Source organism: Schistocerca nitens, chromosome 6, assembly GCF_023898315.1.
Source record: "Schistocerca nitens isolate TAMUIC-IGC-003100 chromosome 6, iqSchNite1.1, whole genome shotgun sequence".
Taxonomy (NCBI): domain Eukaryota; kingdom Metazoa; phylum Arthropoda; class Insecta; order Orthoptera; family Acrididae; genus Schistocerca; species Schistocerca nitens.
The window spans coordinates 750,761,093-750,787,558 of record NC_064619.1 but is presented as its reverse complement, the minus strand read 5'-3'; positions in this window follow the sequence as shown (position 1 = coordinate 750,787,558).

Sequence of the window (26,466 nt, the reverse complement as noted above, 5' to 3'; positions counted from 1 at the left end):
ACCGATTCTAATTGTCGAACTTCGTCCCTAAGGGCATCGATCTTGTCAAAAACTCGTAGAGCCTTGTCATGGACCTTCTCTTGTATAGTGGTCTCGTGGAGTGCGGTGCGGATGTCGACGTTTCTTTTCCACCATGGAGCTCCTGTGATCCATCTATAGCAAATGTTTTGCAACGCTTGGAGTTTGTTGTAGTTGGAGACGCACGTAGTTCCCCATGAGGTGGAGCCATACAACATTGTGGGTTCCACCGTTGCCTTATACAATTGGAGATTAGTCTTAGGGTTGAGATCCTTACTCTTCAGGAACGGAATCAATGACCTGGCCATCTTCTGGGCTGCCGTCTTCTTGTCGTCAATATGCTGCGTAAAGAGTAATTTTTTGTCAAGGTAGACACCGAGATACTTCATTCCCGGCGACCATGGGATAAATTGGTCAGTTATTTGGAGTCTGTCGTTCAGAACTGGTTTCCTCCGTGTGAATAGAACGGCTGCCGTCTTCGTCGGGTTGATGGTTATCTTATTTTGCAGCGCCCAGCGTTCCATTACAGCAAGTTGCCGTTGCACCATAGCGATTAGCTGGTCCAAGTGTCGTCCAGTTGCCAGAAAGGCAGAGGCGAAATGACAGAACCCTGCGGAATTCCTGCGGAGATCAGTTTCATTTCGGAGTTTTTGTCGTCGACTCGGACATACAGTTTCCTGTCCTGCAGAAAGCTGTCTATGAGTCTAATGTAACAATCCGCAATAGGGTTAATGCGATGCATTTTGACGATAAGGTTGGGCCGCCACACCTTATCGTAAGCTTTTTCGATGTCAAGGAAGACACCAATCGTGAAGTGCTGCTTGTTGTATCCGTCTTGTATCCGTTCGGTGATCCGCAGAAGTTGAAGTTCGGCAGATAACTTGTCCTTGAAACCGAATTGTTCGGGTCGTATAACATCATGCGCTGTAAGCGTGTCATGGAGCCTCTTCAACAGCACTCTCTCGAGCACCTTGCCAAGGGTCGGCAAGAGGCTAATTGGCCGGTAACTGTTGGGTTCTGCTGGGTCTTTACCTGGCTTGGGTACTGGAACTACTCGAGCCGTCTTCCACGCCGTAGGAAAATATCCCTGCAGAAGGCAGCTGTTGAGAATTCGGGTAAGGAGCACAGTTGGCTTCCTGGGCAAGTGTTTCAAATCGGTGTTGCTTATGGAGTCGTTGGCCGGCGCATTATTCCGAGTCTTCCGGATAATTTTACGGATCTCTGCTGGTGTGGTGAGTTGTAAGCGGCTCTGCACAGGCGCAGTACGAAAAGCAGTCCATTCTGCTGTAACGACGGCTTCCTGTTCTTGCAGGCGGACGTCGTTCACGGGGGCCGCTGGTGTAGACATCTGTTCTCGGTAAGTCGTAGCATACAACTCTGCCTGGGCGAGTTCGTTATAGAGGAGGCCATCTGGTCTTCTGATGGCTCGATTAGGTGGCCGCTGGTGTCGTATGTTCTTGACTACCTGCCATCCGTTCTTGGTTCGAAGTAAGAATTCATCCATCTTATCTTCCCAGACCTGCTGTCGCCACTCGGCTACTCTCCTGTGCAGTTCTCGTGTTAAGACGTGTGTTTCTCGTCGATCGATCGGGTTTCTATAGCGGAGCCAACGTCGCCTGCTCCTGTTTCTCTGTGTCTTCAGTTCTTGGAGTAGAGGCGGGAACTCGTCGAAAGCTACTGCAGGGTAGACCGTGTGAGTAGTTGCCCTCCGTTTGGCTACCTTTATCTTCTGCGTCAAAGTTTGTACCGCGATGTCGATGGCTTCCGGTGTTGAAACGTCCTGCGTCAGGCAGATATTGTTGTCAAGATATGTCCGAAATTGACCCCAGTTCAGAGTTTGTGAGGTTGGGGGCGGAAGGTTGGCCGTTGCGTTTTCCACTATGCTGATAACAGGTCGGTGGTCAGACGAAAGATCGTCGACGGTGCGGAGCTGGAGGTTCGTCTCGATATTTTTGATGACAGCAATATCTAGGACGTCTGCTTCTTGCCGATCGACGTAAGGAATCCGTGTGGGCTCTCGTGGGCCATGGACTGTGATGCCCAGTTCTTCTTCCATGGCAATCAAAGTTCGTCCACGAGGGTTCGTACCCGGGGAATTCCACACGACGTGCTTGCTGTTAAGGTCACCTCCTAGGAAGATTTTGTCAAAATTGGTGAAGATACTCCTTAGGTAGTCTGGCACCAGGTTTTTACCGGGGCTGTTGTACGCCGCAATGAAAGTGGTGTTGCCTGCCGCCGATCGAACCGTTACTGCTGTTGCCTCCAGATGTTGGAGGTGTGGTAGCTTTTCATGATGGTGCCGCAGTTCTCTTTTAAGCAGAACTGCGGTCCCTCCACCTCGTTGGCCTTGTCTGTCCGTTCTATAGACGTACATATTACGAAATCTGAGCTCAGTTGTTGGACGAAGGTGCGTCTCCGAGACAAGTGCGATGTCGATTTTGTGACGTTGTAAAAATTCAGTGAATTCTGTTTTCTTGTGTTTCATTCCGTTGGCGTTCCATACACAAATTTTCAGGTTTCTCGTGGTCCCAGGGCGATCCATCTTAAGGTGTTCCAAAGGCCTTCAATACACTTTCGATTAAAGAAAGTATCTCCACTAGTTGTTGCTGCACGGCGGTGAGAAGTTTGGCGACATCAGAGAGGGCTGGAGCTATAGATTCCATCAAATGAGCTGGCGAGACGTAGGTTTCCGGTTCCGGTCGGCGTGGTGATGCTGCGTGGGCGTATGAATAATGCTGGCGCTGCTGTCGAGGTGGAAGTGCTTCAGGAGGAGGCTGTGTTACTGGCTACCGTGTCGCCGCCGGCTGTTCTTGTGGCGTCTGCTGACGGTGGGGCGGAGGGTGTGGCGTCAGGTTGGAGTTCCGTATTACACGAGTCCTCCGTTGAGATGGCTGCGGGGAAGACCGTTGTGTGTATTTCCTGAGAAGTTCCTGGTATTTCTGGCAACCACGCCATGTGGCAGGATGGTCCTTTTCACAGTTAGCACATTTCGGCGGAGCCCCTCGGGGTTGAGTACATGCTGAAGATCGGTGTTGCCCTCCACATCGAACGCAGCGAGCAGGCAAGCTGCAATAATTAGCCGTATGTTCGAATCGCTGGCAGTAGCGACATTGAACAGGTCCTTCTTGTCTGTTGTAGGTTTCAATAACGACTTTAGTATATAGAAGGTATTTGATGTCGTAAATCTTGTAGTTTTCCTTTTGGGCTGGCAACGTGACACAGTAAGCATCTTGAGGTCGTAATTCCTTCGTGTGGTCGTCTCGATTTTTAAACTGGTGGACGTTGATGACAGGGAAACCCTTCTCTGTCAGAGCGGCTTTCAGTTCTTCGTCCGTAACTTCGGCAGGTAGACGTTTGACAACCACTTTGAGGTCCTTGTCCTCTGCGGCCTGATGTGTAAAAAAGTGGATGTCATTCGACACAAAGAAATTGATGGCCCGCCGTTGATCTTCATAGGAGTCCAAGTGATATTTGATCCTGTCTCGTTGGTAGATGGCCTTAAGACTGCCGTCAATATTCGCTTTCAGCGCCTTGTTGAGTTCCATGTAGTTCTTGGTATGGTAAATAGTAACGGGCGGTACTTTGCGTAGTAAGTTCCGACCAGAGCCATCTGTCCCCTCTTTATCTGCTTCGAGATTGACATCACTCGTGTGGTCCATACGTTCTGGAGCATCCGTATTATCTTCCGTCGCAATAGCCGCATAACGGTTGGAAGTTTTCAGTTGTTCTGGACGTTGTCGCTTCCGAGAGTCGTTCTGCTTAGGAGAAGCGTTGAGTCGTTTTCTTTGGCGAACTAGTGTAAAATCGCCCTCTCCGTCGGTGGGCTGCATGGTCCAAACTTCTTCAGAGGAGACTCCCTCCATTTCGTCGTCGTCTTCTGGAGGAGAAAATTGTTCCACGTCGTCTACTTGTTCTTCAGGCTGTGAAGTAGGAACTGTACTAGTGCGGTTGTCGTATACTTCCTGACTTTGCAGAATCGTGCGTTGTATTTCACGTCTTAGTTCCCGTTGTTGCCGATCGTTCTGTGTTAGCTGATGTCGCTCGTCATAGGGGTTTGACGTATGTTGTCCTCCGCTCTGCATTCGCATAGCGCTCGTCGTGGTCCTGTCCTCATTATGTTGCCTGTCAGAATCCGTTGTCGTTGCAGGGGTCGTCGCCGTTGTATCCGTTCTGTGGGGAGCGGCCGGAGGGGCAGGCCCCACCGACCGGCCAGCGGCCAGCCTCGGCGCGACCCAGCCGGCTGGCTCGGACGCGCGCGTTCCGTTGCCCGCACTCATCGGCATCGCGCGCTCAACTGACCTGAAGGCAGCAGGCGCGAGGGACGCGTTACGTCGACTCGGCTGCAGGTGGCGTCCGTGTCAGAGGTGAAGGCTGGCTGGGAGTCAAAACGTGTCATGGGACATACACAAAGGTCATACAGCACATTAGGAAACTTGGCATACTATCCAAGTACTCCGTCGAGAAAGAAAACAATTTTTTAATCACAGTTTGCCAAACAAAGCGAGCAAGTTTCAACTTATTTGACACCACAGATGGGCCATGTCGTAAACAAAACGTTAACACAAAATAATAACTATTACAACTTTGTGAGGGTGGACTGGGGATGAATACGAACAACGGGGAGTGGTTGTGCGGGGCATGAGGGGGGGGGGGGGGGGAACGAAGGCCAGGGGGCCAGGGTAGAGGGCAGATGGAAACATGTTGAGATACTTGGGGGGGGGGCAGAGACAGGGGAAGGTGTTTACCGAAATAGGCAGGGGGTGGGGAGGGGTGGAGAACCGAGTAACTGGAGGGAAGGGCAGCGTGAAGGGATGGAGGGGAATAAAGAAGGAAGGGGCGGGGGGGCGGGAGATTTTAGCGATCAAGACGTTTCCATGCAATTAGGATGGTCGCATACCTTACAAATGGGAGACTTCACTAGTCAAATGGAAGATATCAACAAGTACAGGGTTATTACAAATGATTGAAGCGATTTCACAGCTCTACAATAACTTTATTATTTGAGATATTTTCACAATGCTTTGCACACACATACAAAAACTCAAAAAGTTTTTTTAGGCATTCACAAATGTTCGACATGTGCCCCTTTAGTGATTCGGCAGACATCAAGCCGATAATCAGGTTCCTCCCACACTCGGCGCAGCATGTCCCCATCAATGAGTTCGAAAGCATCGTTGATGCGAGCTCGCAGTTCTGGCATGTTTCTTGGCAGAGGAGGTTTAAACACTGAATCTTTCACATAACCCCACAGAAAGAAATCGCATGGGGTTAAGTCGGGAGAGCGTGGAGGCCATGACATGAATTGCTGATCATGATCTCCACCACGACCGATCCATCGGTTTTCCAATCTCCTGTTTAAGAAATGCCGAACATCATGATGGAAGTGCGGTGGAGCAGCATCCTGTTGAAAGATGAAGTCGGCGCCGTCGGTCTCCAGTCGTGGCATGAGCCAATTTTCCAGCATGTCCAGATACACGTGTCCTGTAACGTTTTTTTCGCAGAAGAAAAAGGGGCCGTAAACTTTAAACTGTGAGATTGCACAAAACACGTTAACTTTTGGTGAATTGCGAATTTGCTGCACGAATGCGTGAGGATTCTCTACCGCCAAGATTCGCACATTGTTCACTGCACCATTAAGAAAAAATGTTGCTTCATCACTGAAAACAAGTTTCGCACTGAACGCATCCTCTTCCATGAGCTGTTGCAACCGCGCCGAAAATTCAAAGCGTTTGACTTTGTCATCGGGTGTCAGGGCTTGTAGCAATTGTAAACGGTAAGGCTTCTGCTTTAGCCTTTTCCGTAAGATTTTCCAAACCGTCGGCTGTGGTACGTTTAGCTCCCTGCTTGCTTTATTCGTCGACTTCCACGGGCTACGCGTGAAACTTGCCCGCACGCGTTCAACCGTTTCTTCGCTCACTGCAGGCCGACCCGTTGATTTCTCCTTACAGAGGCATGCAGAAGCTTTAAACTGCGCATACCATCGCCGAATGGAGTTAGCTGTTGGTGGGTCTTTGTTGAACTTCGTCCTGAAGTGTCGTTGCACTGTTATGACTGACTGATGTGAGTGCATTTCAAGCACGACATACGCTTTCTCGGCTCCTGTCGCCATTTTGTCTCACTGCGCTCTCGAGCGCTCTGGCGGCAGAAACCTGAAGTGCGGCTTCAGCCGAACAAAACTTTATGAGTTTTTCTACGTATCTGTAGTGTGTCGTGACCATGTGTCAATGAATGGAGCTACAGTGAATTTATGAAATCGCTTCAATCATTTGTAATAGCCCTGTACTTTATAGCGGTTCTATAAATGGGTGTTAGATATTGACGTGGTGCTAGCTTTTGCTCAGAAGCATTCTCATACCCTAGCTCATCAGCATGTAATTTTTTGTTTTTAATTCAGGAACAAAATATCCCGCCAGTTTTGTTGTTGCCTAAAGTAAGACTGTTACGGGTATTTTAATTTTCATGTTTTGTTTTCTTTCTTCTGAAGGAGATTTTATTTGTTTTAGTACGTCTATACTGTGACAATCGACGTTGCCTACCGAGGGAGCTCGGAAAAAGCCCCTTTTTTTTTCCTTTATTGAATTTCGGTTCCCCCGAAGGGGCGGACTGGCAGCAGCTTTGTACTCTGCTCTTCAGCCTACAGAATTTTTAAAACATAAGAAGATAAGAAACAATAAAAGCAGGCGATAAAACGGTGACGTAAATTGTAAAACGGCGGAAAATTGTGGAAAGTTAAAACATAAAACAAAGGGTGGGTGATGCTAATAAAATACACAGGAAGCAGTAAAATAGTAGACAGACAATTAAAAAATACGGTGACAGTCTGGTTTCTGTTCGCAAGAGATATAAAAATCACACCCAGCGACGGTATGATGTCCGTTCGCAACACTTCAGAAAAGACACACAACACTTAACAATCACTGGGAACACTGCACTAAAAAGTCGGCACGAAGATGTCACACCACAGCCAAGGGCAGATGGGGGGGGGGCGGGGGGCTGGACAGATGAGGGGAAAAAAAGGGGGAGGAGAGTAAAAACGAAAGGGGGGGAACTGACGGAGGGAGAGGACTCATAAGGGGGGGACAGGGCAGACCGGAGAGGGAATGGGGAAAGGCAGAGGAGGGAAATGGACTCAGGGGATAGGAGGGAGGTAGGGAAAAAACAGGGTGGAAGGGGGGGAGAGGGAGCCCAGGAAAAGGACAGAGGAAGGGAGGTGGAGGTGAGGATCAGAGTTGATAGGAGGGATAAATGGAGGGAGAGAGGGAATCATGTGGGAGGGGGAGTTGACAGAAGCCACCTCGGGAAAGGAGACGAAGGGTTTAGAGATGGAGGGTAGGGTGGACACAACAGTGAAGGTGCGGCAAAGGGCGGGGGCTGGAGAGGAGTGGAGCAACCAGGGGATGAGAGAGAGCAAGGCAGCGGGAGGTGTAGAGTATGCAGATATGTTCGAGGAATAGGAGCGCGTGGGGGAAAGGAATGAGGTCATAGAGGAGCCACGTGGGGGACAGGAGGTGTATACGGAAGGTGAGACAGAGTCCATGGCGCTCGAGGATCTGGTGGGACTTATAGAATTTGGGGGGGGGGTGATATCCAGGTGGGACTGTCACAACAGAGGATGGGCCGGATTAAGGATTTGTAGGTGTGGAGGATGGTAAAGGGGCTCGACCCCCATGTCCGGCCAGAGAGGAGTTTGATGAGTCAGAGGCGGTTGCGGGCTTTTGATCGGATAGAGCGGAGATGAGGGATTCGGGTGAGGTGACGGTCAATGGTGAGGCCAAGGTAGGTGAGGGTGGGGGAGAGGCAGACAGGATGGACGCAGATGGTAAGGGAGAAATCAAGGAGCCAGAATGAGCGAGTGATATGACCTATTGTCTGGAAGGATTGATTTTCAGGAGCCACTGGTTACACTATGTGGCAAAAAGGTCAAGTTGATTGTGGAGAAGGCGTTAGGACCATCTGAGGGTAGGAGCGAGGGCAAGGAATGCGGTGTCATCAGCATACTGCAGTAGGTGTACTGGAAGGGGGGGGGTTGGGGGATATCTGCTGTGTACAGGAGGTAGAGGAGAGGGGAGAGGGCAGAGCCCTGGGGCACACCTGCAGAGGGGTAGAAGGTGCGGGAATCGGCGTTATGCACGGTAACGTAGGAGGGGCGGAAAAGACATAGAGGTTGTGTAACACGGTCCGCCACATGTCACAACGCGATATTTATTCTAGCTGAGAGTACCTACACTCCTGGAAATGGAAAAAAGAACACATTGACACCGGTGTGTCAGACCCACCATACTTGCTCCGGACACTGCGAGAGGGCTGTACAAGCAATGATCACACGCACGGCACAGCGGACACACCAGGAACCGCGGTGTTGGCCGTCGAATGGCGCTAGCTGCGCAGCATTTGTGCACCGCCGCCGTCAGTGTCAGCCAGTTTGCCGTGGCATACGGAGCTCCATCGCAGTCTTTAACACTGGTAGCATGCCGCGACAGCGTGGACGTGAACCGTATGTGCAGTTGACGGACTTTGAGCGAGGGCGTATAGTGGGCATGCGGGAGGCCGGGTGGACGTACCGCCGAATTGCTCAACACGTGTGGTGTGAGGTCTCCACAGTACATCGATGTTGTCGCCAGTGGTCGGCGGAAGGTGCACGTGCCCGTCGACCTGGGACCGGACCGCAGCGACGCACGGATGCACGCCAAGACCGTAGGATCCTACGCAGTGCCGTAGGGGACCGCACCGCCACTTCCCAGCAAATTAGGGACACTGTTGCTCCTGGGGTATCGGCGAGGACCATTCGCAACCGTCTCCATGAAGCTGGGCTACGGTCCCGCACACCGTTAGGCCGTCTTCCGCTCACGCCCCAACATCGTGCAGCCCGCCTCCAGTGGTGTCGCGACAGGCGTGAATGGAGGGACGAATGGAGACGTGTCGTCTTCAGCGATGAGAGTCGCTTCTGCCTTGGTGCCAATGATGGTCGTATGCGTGTTTGGCGCCGTGCAGGTGAGCGCCACAATCAGGACTGCATACGACCGAGGCACACAGGGCCAACACCCGGCATCATGGTGTGGGGAGCGATCTCCTACACTGGCCGTACACCACTGGTGATCGTCGAGGGGACACTGAATAGTGCACGGTACATCCAAACCGTCATCGAACCCATCGTTCTACCATTCCTAGACCGGCAAGGGAACTTGCTGTTCCAACAGGACAATGCACGTCCGCATGTATCCCGTGCCACCCAACGTGCTCTAGAAGGTGTAAGTCAACTACCCTGGCCAGCAAGATCTCCAGATCTGTCCCCCTTTGAGCATGTTTGGGACTGGATGAAGCGTCGTCTCACGCGGTCAGCACGTCCAGCATGAACGCTGGTCCAACTGAGGCGCCAGGTGGAAATGGCATGGCAAGCCGTTCCACAGGACTACATCCAGCATCTCTACGATCGTCTCCATGGGAGAATAGCAGCCTGCATTGCTGCGAAAGGTGGATATACACTGTACTGGTGCCGACATTGTGCATGCTCTGTTGCCTGTGTCTATGTGCCTGTGGTTCTGTCAGTGTGATCATGTGATGAATCTGACCCCAGGAATGTGTCAATAAAGTTTCCCCTTCCTGGGACAATGAATTCACGGTGTTCTTATTTCAATTTCCAGGAGTGTATGTTTTGCTGACTGTGTGGTGGGAGAACGGTCGAACACGGGTCACAGTTCTCTCCCCTGGTGTGAGGCAGCTCGAGTGAGTCAGCACCGTGGCTGGCAGAGCCGGCCGCTTCTGAACTTGAGGCTCTTTCGGTGGTCTTGTCGAGGCCGTGAGACTGCGACAACCCACGCGAGCCTGCGCGCAGCGCCCCGAGGCGGGGCTCGTGCTCGGTGCTCGCACTGCCCCACAGCTTTCCACATTCTGGGAGCTCCGGCAGCCGCCCTCTACTGTTTTCAGTTTACCCGACAAGCGGCCAGTTAGTTGTCTGAAAGTTGGCATACGGATTGCTAAGGCACAAACAGTGCGCACAGTTCGAGAATTTTAGCAGTGTCGAAAGAGAAATCTCGTTTTCTCAGGCTGGTAATTGCGACAGATTCTTCCTTCACGGATGTGCTTTCCCAGAATTGAGGAAACTCAAGAGTTCCTTTGCAACACAGGCATCTCCACTCAGATCAGTTTGAAGACTTTCCAGTTGAAACATTTGATTGCTGTATTCTCCGCGAACAATTGTCCAACCGGCAAAACTCTCACTAATTTTTTGAAGGCGTAAAATCGCTACGAGAATTTTTATTTTTTTGGCTGAGTTCGTGAGAGTCGCAGGCACTGCACAAGCACTGCTGAACCCCAGAAAGTCTCATTGCAAAACAAAATCAACATAAAAAGAGTAGATTGAGGAGAGAAGATGCGAGCTAACATCCCAGAGATGTTCGGTCTCACACGCGGTTCCTCTTCGTCGAAATGTCTTGGCTCAAACTCGTCTAGGGGTTGTCACATTACTCGTCCTAAATCACACTTATGGCCCCTTTGTTAAATTGTCTAGCTGATGGCAAGTTTGCAAAATACAATGTTAATATAACATATAATAACAACAATAATAATAATATCGGGAACTAAATTAACACCGAGCGAGGTGGCGCAGTGGTTAGCACACTGGACTCGCATTCCGGAGGACGACGGTTCAATCCCGCGTCCGGCCATCCTGACTTAGGTTTTCCGTGATTTCCCTAAATCGCTCCAGGCAAATGCCGGTCCTTTGAAAGGGCACGGACGAATTCCTTCCCGGTCCTTCCTAATCCGATGACACCGATGACCTCGCAGTTTGGTCTCTTCCCCCAAAACAAGCAACCAACCAACTAAATTAACGACCCATAAATGATGAAGGGCACACAGTTGCGAATTGATTAGAATAATATTGATTCAGAAAGCAAACTAATAGCGAAATCGGTCGTATGTAGAGTTACTGTTACACTGGAGCGCATATCCATTTGACACAGTTCGATCATTCACAATCTCATCGCGGAATACAAGTTATCTACTCGAAAAGTTCACACCAGGCGCGCAGTTGTTCACCGCTCAGAGACGAAGTCCCGCGATACCAGACGACGCGAAATTTTCTAAGTTGTTTCACTTCCTAGCTGCCTAAAGATCGACTGTCCGCTTTCGCCTCTCAATCCGAACTGTCCCCTTTGGTGTCTCGACCAGAACTGACTCTCTGCCCATCCCCGGCCGCGTTTCCCGCGCGCCGAACTTCCTCACTCCTCTGACTAGGGCAGTTCCCTTTCACAAAGCCGTCTATCTTATTGGCTACAGCTTATTCGACATTAATTTACATTTTTAACATACTTAAACAATCAAAGCTTGACCACTTTCACGTTCTAAATAAAGTAACAATATCCATTACATAATAAACATTAAATTCTTTTAGAGGTAAATGGCGTTGGTAGAGTCTCAACGATCTTACACCCTGTTTCCACTGATGGGAAGAATCCTATATGAATGAATCTGTTATTGAGATAAGAGCTTTTTGCAATGTTACACACAATACAGACTGTACTGACAGGAAGTATATCCAGAGACCTGTCGGATCTGTGAAATTTTATTAGGTTCCTTCTTCAGAGCCTGTCCTTTTGTGAAACACAGTAGCTGTCCCATTGATCCTTTCTGGTTAAAGTCAGTTGTTGCACTCATTGTCTTTATTTAAGATTTAAGTGTATTGATATCTGCATGTAGCGCAATCCATTTTCCACACCGCTTTAGAACTACATTTAAATCGTAAATTTCGTACGCACTAGGTTCTATTTCCAAAATTTCTTTTCCACTATTAATTTCCAGATGAAGTTTATTGTTAAGCCTCTGTGATATTCAGAATGCTGCTGTGTGTCTCCAGTCCAATCAGCGCAATGCTCCACTCCCCACTTTTTAAATCAGTCGGTGGGAAGTGAAGGAACGTGATGCACAGATGCCCACATAAGTAGGTATTAGTCTTGTTAGCGATGAAAATTGTAGAAGACGCATCTTCTGTCAGTGAAGTCTCGTTGTAACTCTTCTGGTAGCTGGAGGTCTCCAAATGAGCCGAAATACAAGAAGTTATTTGTGTTTTTCTTAACATACGACATACGCTTTCCAGTGGGTTTCTGGTCCCCCAGCAACATCTAAATTCCCTATTCCACATTCTCCATATAGTCTTCGGTAATATATCCCACATAAATACACTAAAAATCTTGGGATGTCGAATTTTTCCCTGATAAACTTGAGCAGATTTCTATTTGTAAGTGGTGTATCCAGTAGGATAGCTAACGGGATTTTTTTTATTTATGAAGAGACCTAATCCTTTCTTGTATGGTTTCAGGAATAGTCCTTCTCCGATGGCTGCTGCTTCCATCATTTGGTTATGTCTTATTGGTTCTTCAGGCGATAGCCACAGCACCACCAGCCACTGATCCCATCGCTGAGAGGTCTGCAAGGGATGGAGTGAGGAAGGGGATAATTCCACCTGGTGTCTCGGGTTTTGGTAGAATCCAGGGTGCTTTAACCGTTCCTTCATGCTTCAGGGCGCTTTTAGCTGCGTACACCGCTGCCAGTATACAGTTTTTCTAAGATCCCTTCTTCTTCTTCTTCTTCTTTATCGTTATCTTCTTCTTCTTCAGCATTCATAATTAGCTTGAAATTCATATCGAAGCCCAACGTAATTTACCACTCGGGATTTTATCAACTATGAACGTTGTAACACGCTGCCCTATACCGATATCCTTTCTCACCTTGGCTTTATCAACCAAAATTCGACCAACAATGTGGCGTCTGGGGAGATCTTTGTTTTGCGTATGCAGTGTCATGTTCCAAACATGTCACGCAGGTTAATCCCCTTATCACCAAGTGCCAGACGTTTTTGCAGCGTTTGCAGTAATTATGCCCTGGAATGTGTAATTTGGCTGGAAGTTTGTTGAGAAGACCACCACCTCCTATAATGTATTCACCATCGTGTATGTTATGCTATTATGCTGTGTCAATACAGCTGTTTCCTGTAGCATGAAAACCAAGCAATTCCCTTGACATCTTATGGCACACACTATGAAAACGTGTGATTCTGAGCTCTTCTGCATTTCCCCAGTGTACTCTTAAAAGCGTCCTGAAATTTTAGTGTCTCTGCTGTCCTTCAAGATGTACTGGGATCTTTTCTTTGCACTTTGGAAACTGTGAATATCTCAATGGACCAGTTTGAAAGATATGACTTTTCAAATACTGACTTGTGTTTTGAGATAAATACCAAATCACCCACATAAAATTTCTGTCTATGCGGATCCAGCATTTTAATGCGATAGTACACCGTATCCATGGGTCCATTATCACGAACATCAATTGGTCCCATTTTTATTGTGCTATGTTTGGTTCGAATATACTGTGCATTTATTTCTGGAAGGATATCTGTCCATTTGTATGAGCCGTAAAAATTAAAATGCATCAACATTTGACATTTTATTGATCTGGTCAGATGTTGCATGATAGTTGCTTTCAGGTGGATGACTGTTCAGTAGTGATGTATTCCATACAGCTGCATCACAGTTCTGAAATATCTATTGTAAAATACTCCTCCATGACCGGTTTGGAGGTTATTGGGGAATTGGTTCATATCTGTCTGCAACAAATGCTCAAACACCTCTGTGACATTTCTCCCCATTTTTGTTTCAACAGGTAATGTCCAGACAAATTTGGATTATATATCAGTAACAATTACAATATATTTGAATCCATTAGTCTCATGTGAATATTCCCTCGTATCTGCAAGATCAACCTGACATAAGTCAGCCGAACCTCTAACCATAACATGCCTACAAGGGTATGTTTCGTGTAATCGTTTCTGCAGTTCTCTAACTACTGTCTCCATACTTACTGGATTATGCCTCCCTCTCCAAGCTCTGAAATTGCTAACACAACCTCATTTGAATTAGCGGTATTGCCTGCAGCAGCTGATGCCATGAGTAGTCGTAGTAGATCTATTAGCTCATTGGGGATGTTGTAGCATATATGCTGAGAGTGCTGATTGCCCGCTCTTTTATACTGAATGTCAATACCTTCACCACTGGTATACCGATCATCTAATGACAATGGTTTTTAAATGTCCCTGTATTTCGCACTGCATTGGTTTTCTGCTTTCCCACGTACACCAGCCAATTGCAGTATCTCACCATACATCTCCAGTACTTTGGCTGAAGATTTCACTGCTTCTGAGGGTTTTAGGAAAAAGAGGTTAAGTAGACCTGGTGTTCTTTGAAATTTCCTATTGGCTATCTGTACTGTTTTTTTCATTTTAACTTATGGGCTGTGTGTGTAACATATTTGGCATCAGTGTTGAAAAACCATATGTCTTATCTATACTAGTGTCGCTGTGCTGGTTAATGAAACTGGCAGTAGCATCAATGTCGTCGTTGTGTAATTTCGCTGAGAGTTCATCGAGAGAGTCAGTAACTGTTTTAAAGGTGTCTGCTCTCAATCCAAGTGTCTAACCTTAGTAGCCATAGTTTCTTTCAAACAGCATTCCATGCAGAGATGACCTTATGCTTAGTCGACATCTTGTTATATACTAAAAAGGCTACTTCACAGGCTACACCCAAAATATATTTCATTCAAACTTTACAGCTACGTCATCCACTTTCTTTTCAGTCCCATCAACCTTTACATCTAAGTCCTCTACTTTCTTCCTCAGAATGATCCAGGTGTACATCTCTAGTCTCTTAACCCTGGTTCGTTGTTCAGTCTCAGAAAGGTCTGGCCATATATCTCAAGCTCCTTAACTTTACGCCTGAGAGACTGATATTTTCCATCTACATTCTTTGTCTACGCACATCTGTCCTCTTGAACTGAGTGCCTGACATATTTGCGAACTTCTCCATGGCGTGATGTATACTAACATATTCAGCCATTTCTTGAAAGCTATATATGAAGAAACTTCTGGAGTTCCACTTGTTCTTGATTTATCAATAACAAGAAACCTGTACTGTGTGTGATTCCAGCAATCTGTGCATATATTTACAAAATCATTGAATAACATGGTGGTTCCTTCATGCACCTGGAATGTTGTTGTTGTGGTCTTCAGTCCTGAGACTGGTTTGATGCAGCTCTCCATGCTACTCTATCCTGTGCAAGCTTCTTCATCTCCCAGTACCTACTGCAACCTACATCCTTCTGAATCTGCTTAGTGTATTCATATCTTGGTCTCCCCCTACGATTTTTACCCTCCACGCTGCCCTCCAATACTAAATTGGTGATCCCTTGATGCCTCAGAACATGTCCTACCAACCGATCCCTTCTTCTGGTCAAGTTGTGCCACAAACTTCTCTTCTCCCCAATCCTATTCGGTACCTCCTCATTAGTTATGTGATCTACCCATCTAATCTTCAGCATTCTTCTGTAGCACCACATTTCAAAAGCTTCTATTCTCTTCTTGTCCAAACTGTTTACCGTCCATGTTTCACTTCCATACATAGCTACACTCCATACAAATACTTTCAGAAAAGACTTCCTGACACTTAAATCTATACTAGATGTTAACAAATTTCTCTTCTTCAGAAACGCTTTCCTTGCCATTGCCAGTCTACATTTTATATCCTCTCTACTTCGACCATCATCAGTTATTTTGCTCCCCAAATAGTAAAACTCCTTTACTACTTTAAGTGTCTCACTTCCTAATCTAATACCCTCAACATCACCCGACTTAATTCGACTACATTCCATTATCCTCGTTTTGCTTTTGTTGATGTTCATCTTATATCCTCCCTTAAAGACACCATCCATTCCGTTCAACTGCTCTTCCAAGTCCTTTGCTGTCTCTGACAGAATTACAATGTCATCGGCGAACCTCAAAGTTTTTATTTCTTCTCCATGGATTTTAATACCTACTCCGAATTTTTCTTTTGTTTCCTTTACTGCTTGCTCAATATACAGATTGAATAACATCGGGGAGAGGCTACAACCCTGTCTTACTCCCTTCCCAACCACTGCTTCCCTTTCATGTCCCTCGACTCTTTTAACTGCCATCTGGTTTCTGTACAAATTGTAGATAGCCTGTCGCTCCCTGTATTTTACACCTGCCACCTTTAGAATTTGAAAGAGAGTATTCCAGTCAACATTGTCAAAAGCTTTCTCTAAGTCTGCAAATGCTAGAAACGTAGGTTTGCCTTTCCTTAATCTTTCTTCTAAGATAAGTCGCATGGTCAGTATTGCCTCACGTGTTCCAGTACTTCTACGGAATCCAAACTGATCTTCCCCGAGGTCGGCGTCTACTAGTTTTTCCATTCGTCTGTAAAGAATTCGTGTTAGTATTTTGCAGCTGTGGCTTATTAAACTGATTGTTCGGTAATTCTCACATCTGTCAACACCTGCTTTCTTTGGGATTGGAATTATTATATTCTTCTTGAAGTCTGAGGGTATTTCGCCTGTTTCATACATCTTGCTCACCAGATGGTAGAGTTTTGTCAGGACTGGCTCTCCCAAGGCCGTCAGTAGTTCCAATGGAATGTTGTCTACTCCGGGGGCCTTGTTTCGACTCAGGTCTTTCAGTGCTCTGTCAAACTCTTCACGCAGTATTGTATCTCCCATTTCATCTTCATCTACATCCTCTTTCATTTCCATAATATTGTCCTCAAGTACATCGCCCTTGTATAGACCCTCTATATACTCCTTCCACGTTTCTGCTTCCCTTCTTTGCTTAGAACTGGGTTGCCATCTGAGCTCTCGATATTCATACAAGTGGTTCTCTTCTCTCCAAAGGTCTCTTTAATTTTCCTGTAGGCAGTATCTATCTTACCCCTAGTGAGACAAGCCTCTACATCCTTACATTTGTCCTCTAGCCATCCCTGCTTAGCCATTTTGCACTTCCTGTCGATCTCATTTTTGAGACGTTTGTTTTCCTTTTTGCCTGCTTCATTTACTGCATTTTTATATTTTCTCCTTTCATCAATTAAATTCAATATTTCTTCCGTTACCCAAGGATTTCTACTAGCCCTCGTCTTTTTACCTACTTGATCCTCTGCTGCCTTCACTACTTCATCCCTCAAAGCTACCCATTCTTCTTCTACTGCATTTCTTTCCCCCATTCCTGTCAATTGTTCCCTTATGCTCTCCAACCTTTGGTTCTTTTAGTTTATCCAGGTCCCATCCCCTTAAATTCCCACCTTTTTGCAGTTTCTTCAGTTTTAACCTACAGGTCATAACCAATAGATTGTGGTCAGAGTCCACATCTGCCCCTGGAAATGTCTTACAATTTAAAACCTGGTTCCTAAATCTCTGTCTTACCATTATATAATCTATCTGATACCTTTTAGTTTCTCCAGGGTTCTTCCATGTTTACAACCTTCTATCATGATTCTTAAACCAAGTGTTAGCTATGATTAAGTTGTGCTCTGTGCAAAATTCTACCAGGCGGCTTCCTCTTTCATTTCTTAGCCCCAACCCATATTCACCTACTACGTTTCCTTCTCTCCCTTTTCCTACACTCGAATTCCAGTCACCCCACCTGGAAAATGTGTGTTAAATTAAAATTTTCTTGTCTGAGAGCTATAATGAGATTTGCCTTATCACTTATCAACTGTTTTGGGATTCTAGAAGGTGCCTGACTCAAATAAGATACGGCAACACTCATATGATACTGAAACAGAAATATTGTAGAATTTGATCCTGCTTTTCCACAGAAACATGATCGAATTTGAACATTGTGTTTGGCTTTACGTTTTCTGGTGGGTGGATTTCACTGCCTTGTCTGAATGTCATGTACGTTGCATGTTAGACCTGCATTATCTTTTGCAGTAGCTGGTATTTGGGCTGAAACAGCGTTTCTGAAAAGACCCATACATGCTCAAAATGGACTCCAGCCAGGTGTGTTTAGTTGTGACATGACAACATTTGTCTTGCCACAGTTGGATAGACCTACAACTATCGCTGGTACATTATCAGGTAGGAGTATCCCATTCTTCTTCTTCCTCTTCTGGCCGTCTTCCATACCATCACAGGACCACTCACCTACAAGAAAGTCCTGATGCTTCACCCACACTGCCATGGTACCGACTACATCAGGTTTTGGTGTGCAATGAGCTTTTATTGAAAAATGAACACTTCTAATAATAATGATAATAATAATAATAACAACAATAATAATATGTTTTGTCACTATAGCGTAACCATCTTACAGAGTGAGGTACAACGGCTACACCTTGTAGTTAAATAAGAAAAACAACAAGTATTTTTCATAAGAATTTTTACTTACACATAAGCAATAGTAAACATCAGCAAGAGTTCACTGGTTCAGTTTTCACAACAGGACATTATTTTGCAAATAAAGGTTTCTTGTATGAACAGAATTCAGCTTCTATTTCTCTCAAACTGTTGTGTGTTCCTTTAGCGCCATTTGATATCGGTTTGTTGCAGTGTTCTAAATCGTCTGCATGCACTCTGTTCATAAGGAGATAGTTCAAATGCCATTATACAAAGTTTGAACACACAGTAGCCCATGGTTCCATCTCTCCAATACAATCGATAGCACCATCCTTAGGCTGAACAAGTTTGTAACGGTCGAGTCTTTCAGATAAATGGATCGACCTCCATATCTCACCATGAGTGTCCAGCCACCATATAACGATGTTACAGATAGTGTCAGGAAAGCACAGTAATTGTCCGGAGATGGAAAATACTTGGAAACCATCTGTTGATTGATATAAGGTTCCGCAAGACACAGTTCATCCCATTCCAACTCCACAGACCACACTTTAATATTTCTCAATGCATTTTCAGTCTCTAACATAACCTGTGCGTCACTATCCAGAAATTTTTATATACCAATTATTTGCACTTTGAAATTCTAGCTAGTAAATTATAAGTTGAAGTGAAAAGCATTAGAGCACTGGAAGAAATTGGAAGCTCCTCATCCACCACATGAACACTCTGTGCTTGCAGTAACACTGGAATATTCTGAGATGGTGTAGATCAGTTCTGGTCTCTGACATATGCACCATGTGGTACAGGGCCCCCAACACTGTATTTCTGCGAGCTGTGGGCTGGCTGAATGTCTTTAACAATGAATGGGATGGATGACAGCAACTCATTGTCCTGCTCCAACATGGGGGCCAGGTGTGCTACAGAATCTCAAGGTCCTGCTGCTGCTCCTGATCCCAACAGACTGCTGCAGGTCCCGACAAGCCGTTGGTGGCTGCTGCTGGTTCAGACATGCTGAAGGTCATTGGAGGTCTCGACATGCTGGAGGGTGCTGAACAAAGAAGAAGAAACAGTAAGCATCTACAAAGAAAGACATGGAATTGAACAAAGAAATGGAACTTGACAAAGAAAAGAAAGAACCCCAATGTGCAATAATAGTAGCAAAGCCATGTAATGAGTACTTACTTTTGTGCTTCTTCTGCAATGTGAAGGCAGACGAGGATTTCGGCTGCTGTTGACACTTCACGGTTCTTCTACTCACTATCAGCAACTGAGAGCATGTTTGTCTTATAGCCCCCAGCGTCATGATCATGTTACCAGATGCAGTGTTCCCACGTTCCTACGGTTTCCAGGTGGGGGGAGGAGTTGAATGCTGTGTTCCTATTGGTTCATATGGGAAGTGGTGGAGGAGAAAAAAAAACCGTTCCAAGTGCTCTCTGTGGCAGTTCCACGAACTAACTCAGTCCAAGCCCATACTCCAAAGTAAAGACCTCTGGGGTAGTGAAACAGGATGAAGTTGTCTTCTTCACTGCAGGCCAGCTCCTGTATGTACTTCTCTCCTAACCTGCACGTTTGGCAATACACAAGGCGGCTGACACATTTGCCCTGTGGTCAGCGTGAAGATGCAATTGGGAAGTTTATCATCGGATAAGGGGTATGGTGGTGGAGGAGGGTGCTTGTGTAATACAAGAGCTAGGATATATGATGAATGTTTTTCCCACAAATTACAATATTCCACAGAGTCAATCAATTTGATGAGATATTTCCTGCCAAGTATGCAAGCGATAAATCAAAAGTGCCTCCATGTTTCTGGGTAACCGACGAGTTGCGGGATCAATGCAGTAAGGATTTTGGCTTAATTGCACCAATATCCACCAATAGGATGTGAGGTAATGTCATAAAAGTAAAGATACCACAGTGGAGCTATTTTCCACCTTTGTCTCCAGCAAACTGATTAAATAAAGAATACACAGCAGTATATTATTGACAATTATCCGAATTGCATGGCCTGAGATCCTTCCCATCCAGCACAGCTGGAGTTTTTTCCTATAGTCTCTGGGTGGGTGATGGGAGGGGAGAAGTGAGGGAAGGGAGGGGAGGAGAGGGCTGGGGGATTTTCGAGAAGGGGAAAAAGTGGCTCAGACCAAAACAAGTGCCGGCTGGCGTGGCCGAGCGGTTCTAGGAGTTACAGTCTGGGACCGCCCGACCGTTACGGTCACAGGTTCGAATCCTGCCTCGGGCATGGATGTATGTGATGTCCTTAGGTTAGTTAGGTTTAAGTAGTTCTAAGTTCTAGGGGACTGATGACGTCAGAAGTTAAGTCTCATAGTGCTCAGAGCCATTTGAACCATTTTTGAACCTAAACAAGTGCCCCTTTTCCCAGAGGTGTAGGGGTGAGAAGTAGGAGGTGGAGGGGTGGGGGATCCTCAGAAGGATGAGATGTTTGGTTTGAATGTCAGTTTCAGAATCGTTATTGCAGCTTGGGACCAGAAATTTTAGACGCAGTGATGGTGTACGTCGATGACTTGCTAACTGCCATCGTTTAATGGGAAAGGCACATCCAGCTGATCGAGAAGGTATTGAGAAGGATTACGGACTACGGAGTTACTGCCAACCTCAGGAAGTCAAAATTCGGGAAACGAGATCAAATTTTTAGGCCACGTGATATCTTCAGAAGGAATTCGACCGGATCCCAAAAAAGTTTCAGCTATAGAAAACTCAAAGGGTTAATCGGGATGGTGTCATTCTTTCGACGTTTTCTATCTAGACAATGTCTTAACCATCCATCATTACACAACCTGCTGAAAAAGAACGATCCGTGAAATTGGAGGGACGAGTGTAAACGAGATTTCAAGGAGATAAAAGAAGCATTGCTCTCTAGTGATATCTTGAGACATCAAAATTAAGATGAAGACTTCTGTATATCTTGCGACGCTTCCTTTCAGGGTCTAGGCGCTTGTCTCTTCCAGGAAGAACAAGTAAACGGAGGGAAGAAAAGCAGAATTATTAGTTTCGCAAGTCGCATATTTACGGAGTGCGAGCGAAACTACGCAGTAACGGAATTGGAAGGTTTAGCCACCGTATGGGCATTTCGAAGATTCAGTTATTATATTTATGGCCGAAAAATAAAAGTCTATTCCGATCACCAAGCCCTCAGCTTTATCATTTCTTGTAATTACTACACCCGAGGTTAAAAAGGTGGTGCCTTTTCCTACAAGAACATCAATCTGAAATTGTGTACATTAAAGAAAATGACAACATCATAGCCAATGCCCTATCACGCATGTCGGAGGGAATGCCCGAAAATTGTGAATTAGAGGAACAATTACACAACTGACAGATATTGTTAATGAAAGACCCAATTCACCGACACTGCTACCTACAGCTATGCAGACAAATGAAGACCTTGCAAGACGCCAATAGAAAATGGAATAAAGTAAAGAGAACACTTACGTTAAACTCTCAACACTGGCTAGCGAAATTTTACAAATTACATGAAGGAGTATTATTTCATCGGACGACAGGAACCGGAAGATGGTGCGTGTGCATACCCCATACCTATGTAGAACATTTGTTGTGGTATACCCACCTGTTTTGGGGACACTTAGGTCCTGAAAAATGCAAGAAGAAAATATCGATGTGTTGCTACGTTCCTAATTTGCATGGAAAGATACACAAACTCCTACGAATTTGTCTAGTATGCCAGAAGGCCAAGCCATTTAATCTGTCAAATGCTTTGCCATTAAACCCCATATTAGCCCAGAAACCAGGGCAGATAGTAAGCCTAGACCTCGCTGGACCGCTCAAGACAGGAAGAGGAGGTGCGAAATACCTTGTGGCACTTCTAGAGCTGTTTACAAAACATATACGTCTGTACGCGACGAAGTCCTCAAACGCGTCGCCGATTATAAGAAGACTAGAGTAGGATTACTTCCCACGTTTCGGCAAACTGGAGGCCATACTTTCAGACAATGCCTCGAACTTTATCGGCAAACAATGGAGAGGTTTTCTCGCATGGAACAACATCAAACAAACTTTGATTTCGAAATTCAGTCCACAGACAAACTTGACAGAACGCGTATTTAAGGAATTCAGCCGATTCATCTGCATATATATTCAGACACGCCAAACATAATGGGTGGAATTTGTAACCCCGTTCGAGCAGATAGTCAACAACCTACCCCACATGTGAACTGGTTACACGCCAGCAGAACTAATGTCGAATCAAAGGGAATGCAACGAGTGGATCTATCCTATACCTAAAATTCAGAGTGATGAAGAACTTGATGAAAACTAATACAGGCCATGACATCAATTACTGTTCATGCGAATATCAGAAATATTGTTGTGTGCGGACGCGAGCCGAGTTGGTGAGACACTCCGCACTCAGCTTCAGGCTGTGATGGCTTCGGTTACACAGCTTGAGGCTGCAGTGAATGGGCACCACTGTTGTGGGCCGGCCATGGGGATCCAATGGACGTCCAGCACGTCCGAGTCCTCCGATCGGTTCTCATCGGTGGCCAACCCAATTACTGCTCACACTGAGGCTGAGCCCTCGCCTGTGTTCGAGTGGGAAGTCGCCCCAGGGCGAAGCAGGCGGCGAAAGACTTCCCAGGCGGCCACACGTAAGGCCTCTCCGGCTTATCTGACAAACAGGTTCCAGGTGCTGTCTGTGGCTGACACTGTCGCTGAGCCAGATGCTGTCACCTGTCGTGTTTCAGAGGAAACCACTCAGCCTGCAAGATCTGGGCAATCATAGATGGTGGGATTATTGGTAGTTGGGAGCTCCAACGTTAAGCGCGTTATAGGGTCCCTTAGGGACTTGCCTGACAAGAAGGGTAAGAAAACCAATGTGCACTCCGTGTGCATACTGGGTAGAGTCATTCCAGATGTGGAAAGGGTCCTCCCAGATGCCATGAAGAGCACAGGCTGCAACCAACTGCAGGTGGTTGCTCTCGTCGGTACCAATGATATGTGTCACTTTGGATCTGAAGAGATTCTCTCTGGTTTCGAGCGGCTAACAGAAGTGGTAAAGACTGCCAGTCTTGCTTGCAGGATGAAAGCAGAGCTGACCATTTGCAGCATAGTCGACAGGAGCGATAGCGGACCTCTGGTACAGAACCAAGTGGAGGGTCTGAATCAGAGGCTCAGACGGTTCTGCGACCATGTAGACTGTAGATTCCTCGCCTTCGCCAAAGGGTGGTTGGGTCAGGTTCCGCTGAACAGGTCAGGAGGCGGCTACACGGGTAGCAGGGTCTGTTTGGCGTGGACTGGGCGGTGTTTTAGGTTAGAGGATCTCGGAAAAACACAAGAAGGGCTTCTGTCACAAAGAGTGCAGGTTGAACACAGGAAGAACGTAGATACAGGAACCATTGGTATAAAAGTTGTAAATGGTCGTAGCTGTGCTGGGCAAGTAGCAGAACTCCAAGCGCTAATAGAAAGCACTGATGCTCAAATCGTTATAGGCACTGATAGCGAGCTATAGCTGGATACAAGCTTAGCCGAAATTTTTGATTACCTAACGGTGTTCCGAAAGGATACGCTAAACACGGACCGAGCGAGGTGGCGCAGTGGTTAGACACTGGACTCGCATTCGGGAGGACGACGGTTCAATCCCGCGTCCGGCCATCCTGATTTAGGTTTTCCGTGATTTCCCTAAATCACTCCAGGTAAATGCCGGGATGGTTCCTCTGAAAGGGCACGGCCGATTTCCTTCCCCCTCCTTCCCTAATCCAATGAGACCGATGACCACGCTGTCTGGTCTCCTTCCCCAAACCAACCAGCTAAACAAGGTTGGCGGTGGCGTGTTTGTTGCTGTCAAAAGTAGTTTAAATTCTCACGAAATTGAGGTAGATACTTCCTGTGAGTTAGTATGGGCAGAGGTCATTGTTGTCAAACGGAATTAAATAGTAATTGGATCCTTTTACCGATTTCCCAATTCAGATGATAAAGCTGCTGAAAAGTTCAAAGAAAACTTGAGTTTGATTTGAAACATGTACCCGACTCATACGATACTAGTTGGTGGCGATTTTAATCCACCCTCGATATGTTGGCGAAAATACATGTTCAACTCCGGAGGTACGCATTAAATATCATCCGAAATTGTGCTAGACACATTCTCTGGAAATTATTTCGAGCAGTTAGTTCATGAGCCCAGGTGAATAAACAACGGTTGTGAAAACACACTTGACCTCTTAGTAACAAATAATCCTGAGTTAATAACGAGCATCAAAACCGATTCAGGGATTAGTGAACACAGGGTTCTCGTAGCGAGATTGAATATTATAATCCCCATATCCTCGAAAAATAAGTGAAAAATATACCTATTCAAAAAAGCAGATAAAAATTCACTTGACGCCTTTCTGAGAGACAATCTCCACTCATTCCAAATTAATAATATAAGTGTAGACCAGATGTGGCTAAAATTCAAAGAAATAGTATCGGCAGCAATTGAGAGATTTATACCAAATAAATTAACAAACGACAGAGGTGATCCACCTTAGTACACTAAACGGTTAGAACACTGTTGCAGAAACAATGAAACAAATATGCCAAATTTAAACAGACGCAAAATCCTCAACATTGGCGATCTTTTACAGAAGCTCGAAATTTAGCGCGGACTACAATGCGAGATGCTTATTATAGTTTCCACAACGAAACTTTGTCTCGAAACCTGGCAGAAAATCCTAAGAGATTCTGGTCGTATGTGAAGTATGTTAGCGGCAAGAAACAATCAATAATGCCTTCTCTGCGTGGTAGCAATGGAGATACTATCGAAGACAGTGCTGCCAAAGCAGAGTTGCTAAACACAGCCTTCCGAAATGCTTTCACGAAAGAAGACGAAGTAAATATTCCAGAATTCGAATCGAGAACAGCTGCCAAGATGAGTAACGTAGAAGTAAATATCCTCGGAGTAGTGAAGCAACTTAAATCACTTAATAAAAGCAAGTCTTCTGGTCCAGACTGTATACCAATTAGGTCCCTTTCGGAGTATGCTGATGCATTAGCTCCATACTTAACAATCATATACAACCGTTCGGTCGACGAAAGATCCGTACCCAAAGACAGGAAAGTTGCACAGGTCACACCAATATTGAAGAAAGTAACCCACTTAATTACAGGCCCATATCGTTAACGTCGATATGCAGCAGGATTTTGGAACATATATTGTGTTCGAACATTATGAATTACCTCGAAGAAAACTGTCTATTGACACACAGTCAACATGGGTTTAGGAAACAACTAGCTCTTTATTCACATGAAGTGTTGAGTGCTATTTCAGATCGATTCCGGATTTCCAGAAGGCTTCTGACACTGTACCACACAAGCAACTCTTAGTGAAATTGCGTGCTTATGGAATATTGTCTCAGTTATGTGACTGGATTTGTGATTTCCTGTCAGAGAGGTCACAGTTCGTAGTAATTGACAGAAAGTCATCGAGTAAAACACAAGTGATTTCTGGCGTTCCCCAAGGTAGTGTTATAGGCCTTTTGCTGTTCCTTATCTATATAAACGATTTGGGAGACAATCTGAGCAGCCGTCTTCGGTTGTTTGCAGATGACGCTGTCGTTTATCGACTAATAAAGTCATCAGAAGATCAAAACAAGCTGCAAAACGATTTAGAAAAGATATCTGAATGGTGCGAAAAGTGGCAGTTGACCCTAAATAACGAAAAGTTTTGAGGCATCAAGGGACCACAAATTTAGCATTGGAGGGCAGCGTGGTAAAAATCGTAGAGGGAGACCAAGAGATGAATACACTAAGCAGATTCAGAAGCATGTAGGTTGCAGTAGGTACTGGGAGATGAAGAAGCTTGCACAGGATAGAGTAGCATGGAGAGCTGCTTCAAACCAGTCTCAGGACTGAAGACCACAACAACAGCAACAACAACGAAAAGTGTGAGGTCATCCACATGAGTGCTAAACGGAACTCGTTAAACTTCGGTTACACGGTAAATCAGTCTAATCTAAAAGCCGTAAATTCAACTAAATACCTAGGTATTACAATTATGAACAACTGAAATTGGAAGAAACACATAGAAAATATTGTGGGGAAGGCTAACCAAAGACTGCGTTTTATTGGCAGAACAATTACAAAATGTAACAGACCTACTAAGGAGACTGCCTACACTACGCTTGTCCGTCCTCTTTTAGAATACTGCTGCGCGGTGTGGGATCCTTACCAGTTGGGACTGACGGAGTACATCGAAAAAGTTCAAATAAAGGCAACAAGTTCTGAATTATCGCGAAATATGGGAGAGACTGTCACAGAAATGATACA